The sequence below is a fragment of the Lissotriton vulgaris genome, chromosome 1_1 (genome assembly GCF_964263255.1).
Source record: "Lissotriton vulgaris chromosome 1_1, aLisVul1.2, whole genome shotgun sequence".
Classification (NCBI taxonomy): Eukaryota; Metazoa; Chordata; class Amphibia; order Caudata; family Salamandridae; genus Lissotriton; species Lissotriton vulgaris.
This window is the reverse complement of record NC_141685.1, coordinates 285,386,006-285,400,944: the sequence shown is the minus strand read 5'-3', so window position 1 is coordinate 285,400,944 and position 14,939 is coordinate 285,386,006. Positions and strand designations below refer to the sequence as shown.

Sequence of the window (14,939 nt, the reverse complement as noted above, 5' to 3'; positions counted from 1 at the left end):
GGGGAAGCAAGGGCCGGTCAGTGAAATGGTCGATCAGCTTGAGGAGGGTGGTTAAGGCATGAATAGCACTACGCCTAACTTCATGTAGAAATCGTACTGCACTTTTCTACCAGTGATAGTACTGAGAATGGTCATAAAACAGAAAAGCATGACCAGAAGGGATTAAAGTTGATGACAGGAGTTGTCAAGGACATGGTAACTATCAAAGCAGAACAAGGCAGAGATATTTGGACAATGGTCCTGCAAGGACCACTGGCTTCCAGAAATGGGGAAGCAAATATGTGCATTATTCACCTCCCCAGCGGTCTGTATTGGCCATGGAGCGAGTTCCGTGTCTTGTCTATCTTTATGCAGCACTTTGATACACCTGCCATGTCACCATACTCTGCAATGGTCTAGTGCTGGAAGCAGCCATGGAGCAGTTGTTTCTTATAGGTGCTAATTACAATACATAGTTAGCTAACAAGAGTATAGAGACACGCCATCTACCAGCATACACAGGGCTATTCTAATGTTGAAGAAGGGGTAGGACTTGCACTGTGAAAAGCAGAACTTCCCAGCCCTTCAGTGCCCCGCAAGTCTCTAAACCTGCTGCCGTTTAGTTCCCTTCTTCTTGTTGTACTCAGCTGTTGATGAACAATTTCTTGACTTCCAGTTGTTTCCCCTGATCGACCAGAAATTGCGCCTCCCTGTTGTCACTAAAATCTGATCTGAGATCCTCGAGCAGCCTAAATACTTTGTAGTTCTGGAAGGAAGAACAATAACCCTTGCTCTGCCGGGGAAACCTGCAATATTGACTATCCTGTGGTACATATTTCAAGCAATCCATGTAGGTGTGAGTTCACTGTGACCTTGTCATCAGTTTATTTTTCCCCTTCAGGGCTGATGCTTTATTATTCAGAATTTCTGATACTTCATCTCTCATTTTTTTAAAAAACTTTTATTTAATATTTTCCGTCATATGTAACAAACATTACAGCTCCTGATAACCATAGTAGGTACATGCGCTTGTATGGCCTTGTGATCTCTCTCATCTCCGTGTAATAACAATACAGCAGATGAACATATCATGGATAACATACAATTACAGCATAGCAACACAGTATGTGACTATTGCAATAGAAGTGCATTTGGAACATCAGGGATACACTACAGTAGGCATCCAGCCCCATACTGCTTACACGTCTCGTATGTTGTACGTCCTAAGATTTCAAGTAGCATGGGCAAAGTAGAAGACCCCTTATCATGGAACAATGATAATGGAATGCAGGTCATAAAGCTTAGCAGAGACGAGGGGAGCATGGGGGATAAGGGAAAATATATGTCATACATCAGTTAAGCATCGTTTCCCGAAACAAGGGGGATTTCCGACCCATCCAATTCTTGAATGAGGAGATAGCCTTGAAGAGGACCCCATAGATCCTTGGGCCTAGAGGCCTGTGGAAGCTTTCAGCATAAGTAGTCAGTTGCTCCTGACAATAGATCAAATCTTCCAGCCAAACCATAAATTTCGGACCCTGTCCCCTGCCCCATTTGCACACTATTCTGCGCTTGGCCAGTAAAAACAACATGGCAGTGAACTTGCGATATGACTTGGGTATCTGTGCGGTGTAGCCTAACAGTGCCATCAAGGGATCTCTCTCCAATGTGTTATTGGTCATCTTCTCAAGCGCCCCAAAAACTTGCTCCCAGAACTCCCGTATTGTAGGGCATTCCGATGCTAAAAGAATGAATTCGGCCCCCGGCCTTCTACATCTCTCACATCTGCTACTGCATCTCTTTCAAAAATAGGTGTGAATTATCTAATCTTCGATATATTATTTGAATATCTGTGCCTCACCCTATGTTCTCCTCATCTGGTTTTGGCATTGACCTGTGATTTCCTGGTAGTAGTTAGGACATTCAGAGCACTGGGACGACCGTAGGAAACAACACTATCAGGCCGTGTCACCTCATTATGGCAAAATTTCTCCACTTCAGAAAAATGAAAGACCTGTGAAGGTTCAGTATAAAAAAATGGCTCAGAAGACTTTCCAGTGTACTGAGGCTGGCCAACCTTGGTGCATAAAAGGGTGGTAAAGGAAATGGTAAAGCCAAAATGAGAGCATTTCATCAGCCATGCCCTTTTCAATGTATAGGCTGAAAAACAAGACTTCCCACAAAAAGCCTTCACCTCAGAAAGCTGAAACAGGAGCCCAGACTAAAGTGATTTTTTTTTAATTCCGAGCCTTTTAGTTTGCCTGGGCTTTTATCCTAACATTCTTTGTGCTACGTCTTCATTTTTCCTTTTCTCTTTTATTGTAAAGCAGGTTTTAATGTGTTGTCTAATGTATTTTTTATTACTATTGTTTTACAGATGAACTATTGGTAGTCCAAAGCCAACAAAGACAAATTAAATCAAATGTCGGCCTTTGCCTCCCGCATTCCTTTCGGCTGAAGTATTGGTCTGGCTGGAAACTAATCTGGTGGAGACTTAGTTATTAGGAATATTGAGGTTAATTTGGTGCACTACAAACCCAACAATATACCAGCCCAGAAGAGTACGACCTACCGGACTATTAACAGACTAGATTCGAGGGGATAGGGTAGAGCAAGAAGATCAAGGCTGGACACTGGTGCAGATCATCAGGCAGTCCTTCACTGAAAGAAGCGGATCTGCTGTTAGCTAGCTGCAGTGCTTCAGCAGACTGGAACAGGGAACGGTAGATGTGAGGTCCCTCATTATTTTCAGGCATGTGTTAAGCACTTGCACCAAGGAGATGAAACGTCAATGACAGACAGTTCAAGCAGTAACCTTTCTCAGATGATCACTTAGAGGTTGCACAAGTGTCGGGTCCATGGACTCCAAATTTGCTGAATAACCTCACCTGGGTAGAGGTTCTCGTACATATGGAGACCCTCGCATGCCCGATATTGTTCCTAGCGTCTTTAACGGCACTGACATGTCAATGGTATAGGATGAACAGGATTCTGAAGCAGTAAAACTACTATGACTGGCCCTGCATGTTTCCACAGGTTGTTCTTTGTTAAGAAAGATTTTAGGGGGGAGGAGGGAGAATGAAAGGGATACATTTTATTTTTGTCTCTTTGTAAGATACAAATTAACATTTTAAACAGCTCACTGCTAAGTATAAGCTCCCTCCCACTTCTGGATCAACCCCAAATAAAAATTGCTTGCATTGATTCCGTTATCCTTGTCATTAGACACATCAGAGAATTATCAGGATGACAATTTAAATAAAAGAAATTACAGTTTGTTCATTGCAGATAACCTTTAAAGATGGAGATTTTTAACAAATATATAAAACCCATCAAATTAATAATAAGAACTACAAGGCAATAAGAATGCCAAATTAGTATTTTCAGTGCTTTTCTCCTTGTCGCGACGTCTCTTGAGTTTACGCGTAATGTACATTCTGCAGGATGAGTGACAATTTGTTTTGTGTCTTAAGAAGATTAATTAGTCCCACGTTCTTTAATAGAGATACATGGCACCAGGGGGAGGGGAGAAGAGGGAAGCATGCAGATGAGACCGCTGACTGATGAACCGCCAGAACTCGCTGAGCACTTCCACAGAGGGGAGGCGGGAGGCGCACACACACGGGTGGCACAGGGAAATTATTGCTTTTTAATATTCAAAAACAGTTTGCAAAATTTAATCAAGGCAGAGCAAAAACTAACATTTTTACCACACTGACATTTTTATTAGCGCTTTCATACATTTTTAAAACATGAATGGAATTAGTGTGCAATAACAACAAGAAGAATAACCGCTGCCTCAAAACATCTAAGAGACAAAGAAAGCTCAGACCATGGGGAGATAAGCTAGAATGCAGTCGAGGAGAGGAGGCGGACAGTAGAGGTTAATATAATAGCGGACACAGAAATTCCCCTATTGATTTGTGAGGGTTAGAGTATTAGGATTGTAAACTTGAAGGGTGACCAGGGCAAACAGCAGGGGAACCTCTGGTGGGTGCTGTGGGGGCCCCACTAGGCCTAGTCTTCCTAATCCGAAGAGTAGGGGTAGTTAACATGTCTCTGAAATCACCTTTACAACTGCAAGGTGCCACTCCTGCTGCGGCAAGCAACAGGAGGGGCGAGGTCTGAGCGAGCACCAGCTTTTCATGAGGGTGACAGGGGCTATGGGCGCTCCTGCCTTGGAACTGGTTAGAAAGCAAAGTACAGTTGTCAGGTGTGAAAATGCAGCATGAGTTAACGTGTGAGGGGCCAAAGAGACAAAAAGGCTGAAATGCTCAGGAATCATTGAAATTGGGTCAGAATAAACGCGCCGCTACAGATTAAGACTCCAATGAAAATAATGGGTGAAAAACCTTTCTGGGTGCCTTCATGGGCTCCAATAATATTTGCAGTAGATTGACCTCAAACATTTGCTACAGAATAAAGAGAAAATGTGGCATAATACGTACAAATGATAGTATAGCGAACATTTTGTAACCATTGTTACTGTATTTTCATGTATATTTTTGTTCAGTGTTTACTTCAGCACCTGACTGGTGCTGAAGTAAACAGGGTGCACAAAGGTGACATGAGTAACAGAGGTAAAAAAAGGGGGCTTCTGTGATTTTTTTAAATATCATTACAATAAAAGACCATTATATGTATACTTGCCCCGGGTACTCCTGGCGCAGCTACAGAGACTATTGGGCTTCAGAGAGCAGAAATAGGAAAACAGCAATGATGCTATGCGCATGAGTACGTCTAACTTAAAAACCGTCAACCACTGAGAAATGAAGCCAAAAGGAACTTAGTCGCAATGCTCATCAGAGCTGCTATTTCTTAAAAGACTCTAAATTGGCAGTTTGCAACATACATGAGAAAAAAACAAAATAAGGCAAGAATATTTTCAGTGTACATTTTAAAAACAAGGACTCAAATAACTAATATTCCACTACATGCAAACACAATAACACCAGGAGCACACAAACAAATCATTAAAGAGAAAATATGTTTACTAAATTATATATCTCGAATAGACCTTCAAGAAGAGAGTCCCTTAGATATTGTCCAAAAGTATTTTTATTTCTCAGACGAAGGTACCTTGAAAATGACTAGTAGTAGTCCCGAATATCACATACAGGCAATAGTCATGAGTAATCCTAATATTGAAAAGGTTCTTAGAAGTTATCCTGGCACAAGCTTCATATGTTCAAATGTTATTGTACATTTTGTAGCTAACACAAGCTTTGTACTTGTGTGGTGGCATGCAAGCCTAGGGCTTTCTCAAATAAGTAACGACATGAAAGTAAACATGGTGCCACAGTGTAATGAAGAAACTGCATCTGTGTCCAGACACTGCACACGTGCTCCTTATTGTTATTGTATACTCTTCATACTGGTGATAAGTGAGAGTGATTTAAGTGATAGTACATGAAAAGGGGATTAAAAAAAAGGTCTGAATATGAAATTGATGGTATACAACGTTTACAACGAAGTTTTTACCACGCACTACCACTACAACGCAGGCATAACCACGCATACCATTACAACGCATTGCGCTGGGGGGCGCTCTAGGATAGGGAATAAGTATAATTTTATATCCAACACCTTCCCTAGTGTCCACGGGGACTGGAGTTGGAATATAAAATTATACTTACCACTATCCAGCACCTCTAAGCGCTATGCGTTGTAACGGTATGCGTTGTAAATACCGCGTTGTAATGGTATGCGTGGTAAAAGTATGCGTTGTAACGTCATACATCCGAAATTGATAGGTAAATGGTATAGGAGAAGTGTGGCTCAATGATTAGAGTGGCAGACCCTGATGCAGAGGTCTAGCCCGGGACCAGGGTTCAATTCCCCACCTCAGCGGGTCTTGGGCTCAAAATCCCACGGACCTGATAATTCTCACCTCGGTGCCTATTCCATCATGGAGTCCCACTCTGCAACTCTGGGCAATAGCTTGCTTAATCTCCACAACGCTAAGGATGCCTGGCCTCCACCTTGGGGGTGCCCAGGAGTGGACGCCACACAGGTAAAGCCAGGATGGGTTCCACAGCGGTATTGGTACAAGCGCCTTGAGACCCTTGCGGGTGAGTAGTGCGCTATACAAGTATCAATTTACATTTACATTTTTATTTTCATAATTGCATTCTTTTAAAGCAGTCTATCTAGGAGCACTGGCACAGAAACGGATTACCTTTTTGCTGGTCTGTGTGATGCACCTATGAGAATATATTTTTTATCTTTTCTGATTCACCTATTAGGCAACAGGGTTGACCTTAAGTGTGTTGTACTACTAATCAGTAAGCCTGCTAAATAAGGTTACCTTTATTTCCTGTTAGAAACTGGATTATATTCTGGAAAAAAGACAGGAATAGGCTAGTGGTCAGAAAGGGGGCAAATTCTTGAGTTAGCAACGCTATACGAGTCTGCAAAAGGAGTCCAAAAAGTACAACCGGCAAGGTAAGAGTAGAAACTATAGAGATTAGCTTCTCGAAGAGTAAACGTTAGGGGCTAGTTAGAAGAAAATATTGTGCTCTAAGTACTAAAAAGTAGGTAAAGTGAGCATCAATTCAACTGAGGAAAATGGGGTGGTGACGTGGAAAGGGTGATGATATCCCCGTTGCATGGCTTACCTGTAAAAGGTACAATTCCCTTTTAGTCTCGACATCTCTGCGCTCCTTCCAAACTTGATCTGTCTGTGTTTAAAGCTGGCAACATTTTAAATCTTAAACAGCTGCTTAGTTCTTGGTTAGCGTTTAGCCCTTTGTTAGGAGACTGAAAACAATATAGTAGAAACAGTCGCCATCTTGGCCTAATACGTTACAAACTGAACTAATATGGAGAATCTAAGCCGAAGGTTGGTCCAATTATCAACAAGTAGAAAGGGCCGCAAATAAAGGACCTATTCTAAACGACAAATTGGATCGGCCTCATAATTAAAGGAGAAACAATGATGAAATGGATTTCGATAAGAAACCTATAAAAAATAAAGGCAAAAATGAATTTGAATTTTTGCGTAAAGTCCTGAGACGCAAATTCAATTAGCGAGCAGTAGGGGATAAAGTCTATTTAGGGTCTTGATGACTGAAGAATGGAAAGGAAAATGAGAGGAGTTAGGCCTAAAGGGGCGAGGCACAAGCAGGGCCATATTATAACAATTGATATTGATGATGTGCTGCTTAGAAAGTAGGCTTACCTCATTCTTAAGTACAACTGTACACTGACCGGTCTTAATAGTATGTCAGTTATTAAAAACTTAAACTACTGCACCCAGAATGCATTGCAATGTTTTTTCAAGGTAATAGGGTCCTATTAGACAACACTCAGGAACTACAACTCCCAAGCACATGTATACCATATTAGTTTGAACAACGAGAACGAACTCCATTGCTGGCCAAACAAAGACGGAGTTGAAAGCAATGGCAGATTAGAGATCTAAAATGAGGTAAGCGGAAAAAGATAAAAAAGATATGGCAGCAATAGTTTGCCAAAATAGACATAGAACGATAACCAGTAACCGCATTCTGAAATATATTTCCTGTAGAGTATGCAGGTGAAGTTACAAAGCAAGCCCTGTAATTGTAAGGAGACGCTTCATTTGAAACGCTGAGTGAATAGCAGGTCGTGAATGCCCAGCCAGAAGGTACAATATATAACGAGTCCATACCGAGAGAAAAATAGAATAAGTTCAACTTTGTTCCTCTAATGCAAAGCACACCATTAAGCCTGTTTATTGTTCACATGGCTGCAACTGCCACCACACAACTTTGATAAACGGACTTAAAAAGAAGGAAAGGTAGGAGACAGCTGCCAACAGCATAAACATTTGAATAAAGTAATAGAGATGCACAACAATGACGGTTTCTTCAGTTTCACACAGAACTACCGCCTACTGTGAACAATTACCTGCTTGTTTAAAAAATGCAAAGAAGAGAAAGATAAATAAGAAACCTAAGGTAAATGACCCAACCACTATTAATGAGACTAGAGAACCAAAGGCAAATAGAAAGGAGCCCCCTGTAATAATTGTTTTATGTCACATACCCTTACAGAAATCGCCATTGCTGTTTAAATAAAATTGCCCTAATGAGTTTCCTGGTACTTCACGCCCAGAAACAGAAACGCGTTGGCCGATAAATATACAGAGGATTACTGAATAATTTAAACTTGTGATCAGAGAGAAAAATCTCCAGTTTTTCACAAAAATCCAACGTGCCCTCTATCAGATTGGATATCGAATACAGACAGTAAAAAGTCTTAAGAATCATAACCAAAAGCATACCACCAATAGCGATATATGTAATGGATGTCTTTTTTGTTAAAATGTTTTTTCATGTAAAAAGTGTTTGTGATATATGTTTATTGCACATTTATGTCTTATTTAAGTGTGTTTGCTAAATAGTTTCGAGAACAGCACATTCATGTTTTATTTAACTGAGTTTGTAAATTGTTTTGAGAACAATGATGTATTGATATGATAACATGTCGTTTTTCAGATTGAAAGAAATAACTAAGAATAAAAAAATAGGGATCATAAAAAGGTGAACATAAATACACCGGTTCAAACGAAAAACAATGGGTTTGGCTATTTAGCAAAGATGTTTAGCTTTCAAACAAATGAGAGGCACAGGCACATCATTCTTTAACAAATGAAGAATGGAAAGGGCAGAGGACATGGTCCTGAAACTAGATGTCATTAGATGAGTTACTTGGATAATAAGATACAGCAACTGATTGATTGATAAAATGAAAAAGAAGTGGAATAAACATACTTGAAACTAAGTCATTATTGGTGATTATGAGTGCAAATTTTAGGACAAATCCAATTGAGTTAAAACTTTATTCTGAAATAAGTACAAAAAGCGTTAATAATTACTAAGTCTAATGAGAGTATTTCTAGTGTTTGTAACAAATGTCTCAAGACAAAGGGTACAGTAATGGGTCTACTCCAAATGGGTTAAGAATAATTTAGAAGTACTTAGAACTACCTTGTCTACTACTGGCGTTTAGAATAAAAAGCGTATTGTTACTTTAGCTTCATGTGTTAACCTATCTAAATATTAAGATTAGTATCAAAGACAAATGGTCAATATTTACTATTTCCACTTGTGGTGATTAAACTCCGATAGTGGTTATAAGCAGAAGAATAGAATAGACAATACAACAGTATATAAATGTTTCATACCAGCAACTTATGGAGATCTGCCTCCCGGTTAAGCTGCTACTTAACAGTGTCTAGTCCTAATATCAGTCCACTCTCCCGTTATTGGAGAGTCAATTACTGGTTACCCCCTCATGGATTTTTCGTATGTTTTTCGATCCCCTAGAAAGTAAAGGTGTGTTAGTGTTGATGATATAATTCATAGTGTTCCAACAGAGGTAATGCTTTGTCAATTGTTTGAATATTTCTGTACTGTTTTTAAATCCTCTATTTGAAAGGTCGGGTAGTGCTCCCTATGGATGACTTCTTGCAGGGATATGAGATCACAAATTTAACATGGGTACTTTCACAATTCATCCAGTCTTTAATGTGATATTTATGTATACGGGTAATAACCCGTTCTTGAGTGGATCTGGCCTTTAGTAAGAATTATTTAAACAAATAAGCAAAGCCAGCAACAGCACCCATGGGGTGGTTGGGGGGACCGTTCAAACACCTACTTACTCAATTTGAAGATTCTGAAATAGCACTTTAATCTGTGTAATGTTACTAGAAAAAATGTGTGACGATTCAGTATCCTTCCTTCTGACTAAAAAAAGTATATTGCCTTTGTTACACACAGAAGAAAGGGAGGAGAATGTCGTCTTTAATTAACCACACTTATTGAAGTTACAGCTATTCCACAATGAGGCTACCCCAACTCAATGTCTCCATTATTAACTGTGCAGTCTTTCAAAAAATGGGAACTGGTTGGAGGTTTATCGTAAGTGAACTAACTGAGAGGCCAGTCCATCATTATTCCTGCCAGTATCAGAAAGACAATCTTCCCCTGTTCTTATCAGTCGGTGCTGGAACCTTGAGATAGATGGCCAGTGTTTCAGCCCCTCTTTGGTGGTTGTCTTGGCACTCCCACCTCTAAATCGGGCTATATACATTTTACATACACGCACAGACACCTCGCCTTGCAAAGGCAAGTTGATTATACTGCAACAAATAAAATCTACCACAAAGGTCGAGTTTTAACACAAGGCAATTTCTAAATATCATATCTGATTATACCCTAAAAGTAGGGAACTATGAGAAAAATAATTTCCTTTTTCAGACATCATGTGCTTTAGACTTGTGGTCGAGGTGGCCATTCCCTCATATTTGGTTTACCATAAGCCTTCTACTTGAGCTTAGTGAAATATATGACCAGCCGTTAGAAAGCACAGCTGTTTACTTGTTTTCAGATATACTCGAATCTGAACATATCTCTTTCACTTGACTTGACTTGACTTGTTGCTTACAGCCAAGAACATTTATTTTAAAGCTATGTGTATAGTACGTAAGGCAGGGCATACCTACGGCCCTAAATATTTCCGGAAGAGGTTTATTTACTATTCTGCCGCTCACAACTTGTGTTTGTCTTATTTAGCTCGGTTGAACTTTCCTCACTGAAACGCTCTTGAGTAACAGGCTGCTCATTTTACTATCTAGATGGAGTTCTCTGGAACAAGTTGCATCTGAATCTACTGCTCACATCTGATCATTCCTGCTGAAGCATAAACACATTATTTCCCCCTTTAATTTCTACCAGAAGAGAACCTGGCTACTTAAACATAAGCGCCATAACTTATTTGTGCATGTGTAAATGAACACTTTATTTCCTCTGCAACGAAAATTGTATTCCTTTGAGAAAACTTTTTCCCCTACATCCCCAACTATTTTGGGGTGATCCAATCCTCTTCCATCCTGGAAGTGGAGGTACTCCGTCTCTTGGCTGGAGTACATCTATGACCATTTCCAGTGTGGGAAGATATTGGATCGAAGTTTGTCACTGCTGATTGTGGCGAGTACTTAGTGCTGATCAATGGCAGGGACCCCAGCGGCACTAGCGATGCACTGACTAGCATTCTAGTCATGTAGAAAACACCCCTTTTCCCTCAACAGCTGCCTTATGGGCTGGAATGGTAGAAGGAAGCCATGAAGTGTCAGAGGTTTTGCAGCAAGAGGATGATCTGGAGGATCGAAGAGAAAAGAACCAGGAAGGGATGAAATAAGTTAAGAGACCAGGTCTAGACAGACGCTGGAGTCACTGGTATGGTTGGATGGTTAGGACCAGGGTTAGATTGGGATCAAAAATTGGCTCTGGCAACCTAAAAAAAAGTGGCTCGCGTTTGCAGATTGCGTCTTTTTTCAAAACACTGTTTCAGTGTTTTAACTGTTATAATAAGAAGGAGGCGGGTTTCTATAAAATAAGCATGTTTTCTTCACTTCGCTGATATAAAAAATGCAAATGCTGCCAGGTCTCTGTTTAGGGATTAGTTCACAATGGTGAACCACACCTGAATATAAGCGAGGCTGCTTCTGCTCAGACCTCCTGCCCCAGCTCAATCTGTATATATTAATTAGCCGGTGCCAGCATCTGAACTGCACAGACACTGCCAATATCGGACACCATGCTGCCCAAGATAGCAGTCCAGAGCTGGATCTCGGTTATTGGCCCATTTCCCGCCTTACCAATCAGACACTGGCTGGGACAAGAGGAGGCCGTCCGGTAACGCTGTTCAGGATTACCCGAGGGTAGGTAAGAGGGGGGGATCATTTTCTGGGCACTATATTTTGCATGTAGTTCACTTGCGCTGGGAGCCGTGGCGACAGGCATTTCCGTTCTCAAGCTACCGGCATGTTATTCAGGAAGATATACCCGTCACAATAGTTGACGGTTTTGCTTCCCGGCATACATTGAGGTGTGTAAACATGATGGGTTCATTGGAAACTATGTAGTTGAATCCAATAGCATTGATGGAGCAAGGACTCTTAAAAAAAAGACTTGCTCAGAAGCAATCCTCTTGTTTAACTCACCAACATGTTATTAAATACGTTTGGTGAATAACTAATACGCACCATTTCAATAGGCGGGTTAGTGAAGCTTGCTTATGTGTTAACTAACGATAATACCATGAACGAAGGACTAAACTGCTTTAAATGGGGAAATCTTTACAGCACATGCGTCAACTGCATCTACGCAGTATGACTAGCTTTCGCTTGGAGGTAAATTCTTGCATATGATCAGAAGGTACTAAAATGGAGTTATGAAGACTCGCGTGTATGGCATCTGCTTGCTTGAAAATAAATAGAGTGATTTTACTAATGCTAATGCAGGGCTAAGTCTAATAAATAAACTAGGATAGAGTAGAGGTGGGTGGTATACTGTGAAACCATTTATTTTTTAAAATAACATCTGTCTTTCTGACTCTATTACTAGACTTTATTTGGGCCTCTAATGTATAACTGAAGTAAGCTGAGCCATGTGACAACCGTGCATGGGCACTGGAAGTTAATCCAGAGTGATGACACAAAGGTTGGAAGAAATACAAGGTCGCAGAGTGTCCAAGCCTGAGAACGGGAGGTGAAAAGTTCAACTGAATGGACCTGCATGTTAGACAAATGTTGCAAATGAAACATGAATGCAGGTGCAAAATAAAAATATGAATAAAATTTAAGGGGATGGCTTTGTGACAATAGTCGAACAGATTCAGATGAAATGTAAGCATGGTGTGATGATCTTCCCCTTTGCCTGACCAATTAGAATTCATATTTTTACGATATTGAAACGTTAGTGGGTGGTACATGGAAAAAGAAAAGTATAATTAAGATAGCTTTAGTTAGTTAGTTAGTCAGATGAAGATTTGGAGAAGAGCGATTTAGGATGCTGTTGCGGCGGGAGGTGCTATTGCTGGGAGAGATGCTGATGAAGAATTGAATGCAGAACATTCTATCCTAATCAATTGGGTTAGATAAGAAGATCGTGGAAGAATCTCAAGGAGGAAGAGAGTATCAGAGAGGGGTGCTACGAAAGTGTTGGTATTCTAGAGATGTCATCTATCCTGTCCTGATTCCTGTCCTGAAGTCTGTCGCCTGATCTATCCTTTGGCCAAATATATTTTCACGCTTTTTGCAGGTGTTCTTTTCTCTCTGTCCTCTCCCTTTCTGAGTATTGATCATTGCATGAGTCTAAAGTATATTTTTGATGATGTAATTGAATTTTCTCTCCTAAGAATGATGGTGACTGCACTGTGTATTTGAGATGGTTCACATGCGTTTAAAATTAAGATAAAGATTTAAAAATTTCCCGAGTGTGTGGTTATTTACAATAAATGAAAGAATAAGTTAGCATATGTCAATTTCACCATCAACTAGTTCAACTAATGGTCCATCGACCAGAGGAAAGAACTTTTTGATCAGTGAAAGATTAGTTAGAAATAGTAATTAACTAATCTTGAAAACTGTGAAAGAAATAATAAACTTTGACTGCAGCGGTTTACTCAAACAGAGGTGTGTTTATGGGCCCAGGTGAGTATTGGTAGTGGAATATCTGTTGTTGGTACGCCGCTGGATTAGCATTATGCCTCTATTTCCCAACCAAGGATGTTTTCAGAGTACGGAGGGAGATCCCGGGAGACGCTCCACAAAATAATGTACACGGAATAGAAGAGTTAAAGGGAGGAACAGACATCATACTGTTTTACTCCTGCTGTTTACATTATTATGAAAATAAAATTACCTGAATCAGCTCATTTGAGTGGGTTGGTCTCTCTTGTCCTGTAACACCAACAAACATAATTTTTCATGTTGGTTACCAAACTGTCAAAGCAAACCACGCCTTGGAAAGCCAACTTCCCAGTGGGATTTGGGATTTACGTCCATAGACTTGTCTGCACACTTGGCTGAGAATCAGTAAATGCATGTATGTCTACCAGGAATCACATCAAATTTCCAAGTCATTGCAGGTGTAAGAAGTATCTTCAGCTGTAAACTTATGTTTATGACACAAAATACCTCTGTGAATAGGTTCCTCAGTCTTTGAAAACAATCTTGGATCAGACGACTTTCATCAAGGCATCAGAAGTCAGCAATTTCTGAAACCCTGGGAGCAGTGTGGCCCTAATCACATAAAATGCATCCAGACGTTCTACGCCAGCATCTCTCCAAAGCATGAACTTCCAATTCATGAGCATATGTCATGGTGGCTTACATCCGAGGTCTCGCCTCCACTCTGTTAAAACAGTAACTATGCAGTCATTGGTCATTAGAGTGGGCTCAGAATGATTAAAGCTGGTCTAAAAGGAGATAACGATTTTAACTAGCAATGCTAACAAATTCTTTACTGGGTAGACAGAGCACCTTAAATCAAAATATAAATCTTTTGTACAAAACTACTTGCAGAAGCAGCATTGAGCAACATTCAAGAATCTACATATTCCTCTACAGTGTGACTTGCGCTGCATGATAACGTGTTCCTCTTTTCTGAAAATCAAACACAGCCACATGTAATTACAAAGTCAACAACTGCAAGATGTACTATGCTATGAACGCCTCACTTACAACCCCATTGGTCCTTTAACAATAGAAATTAACTCCCATTTGTTGAATTGGAAACAGTCGGGGTTACTGAACGAGGAAGAATACCTATACCTAAAAGTATTCAGACCGACCTACCCATGGCTGTACACCTTGCCTAAGATTCACAAGAACCTACCTTTTCCACCAGGGAGACCTATCGTGTCTGGCATGGGTGGCCCTACGGAAAGGATAGCAGAATATGCAGACATCTTTCTGGGCCCGATAGTTAAAAACTTACCTTCCTATATTCAAGACTCTAAACATATACTGAGTACTCTAGCAGATATGGAATGGCAAGAAGAGTTTCATCTGGTGACGATGGATGTGGTATCCTTATATACCAGCATTGATATAGATTTGGGTATTCAGGCTATTAATAAATGTCTTGGCAATAGACCGGCCACTCTATGGAAACACACGGAGATGC

General features: G+C 40.3%; 1 protein-coding gene across 4 annotated transcripts in view; it reads right to left on the bottom strand.

Annotated features, from left to right (window-relative positions):
- The window catches only part of ERI3 (ERI1 exoribonuclease family member 3), a 1,639,940-nt gene that overhangs the window by 1,226,606 nt on the left and 398,395 nt on the right, over positions 1 to 14,939 (bottom strand). The gene's annotated exons all lie outside the window — the stretch shown is intronic.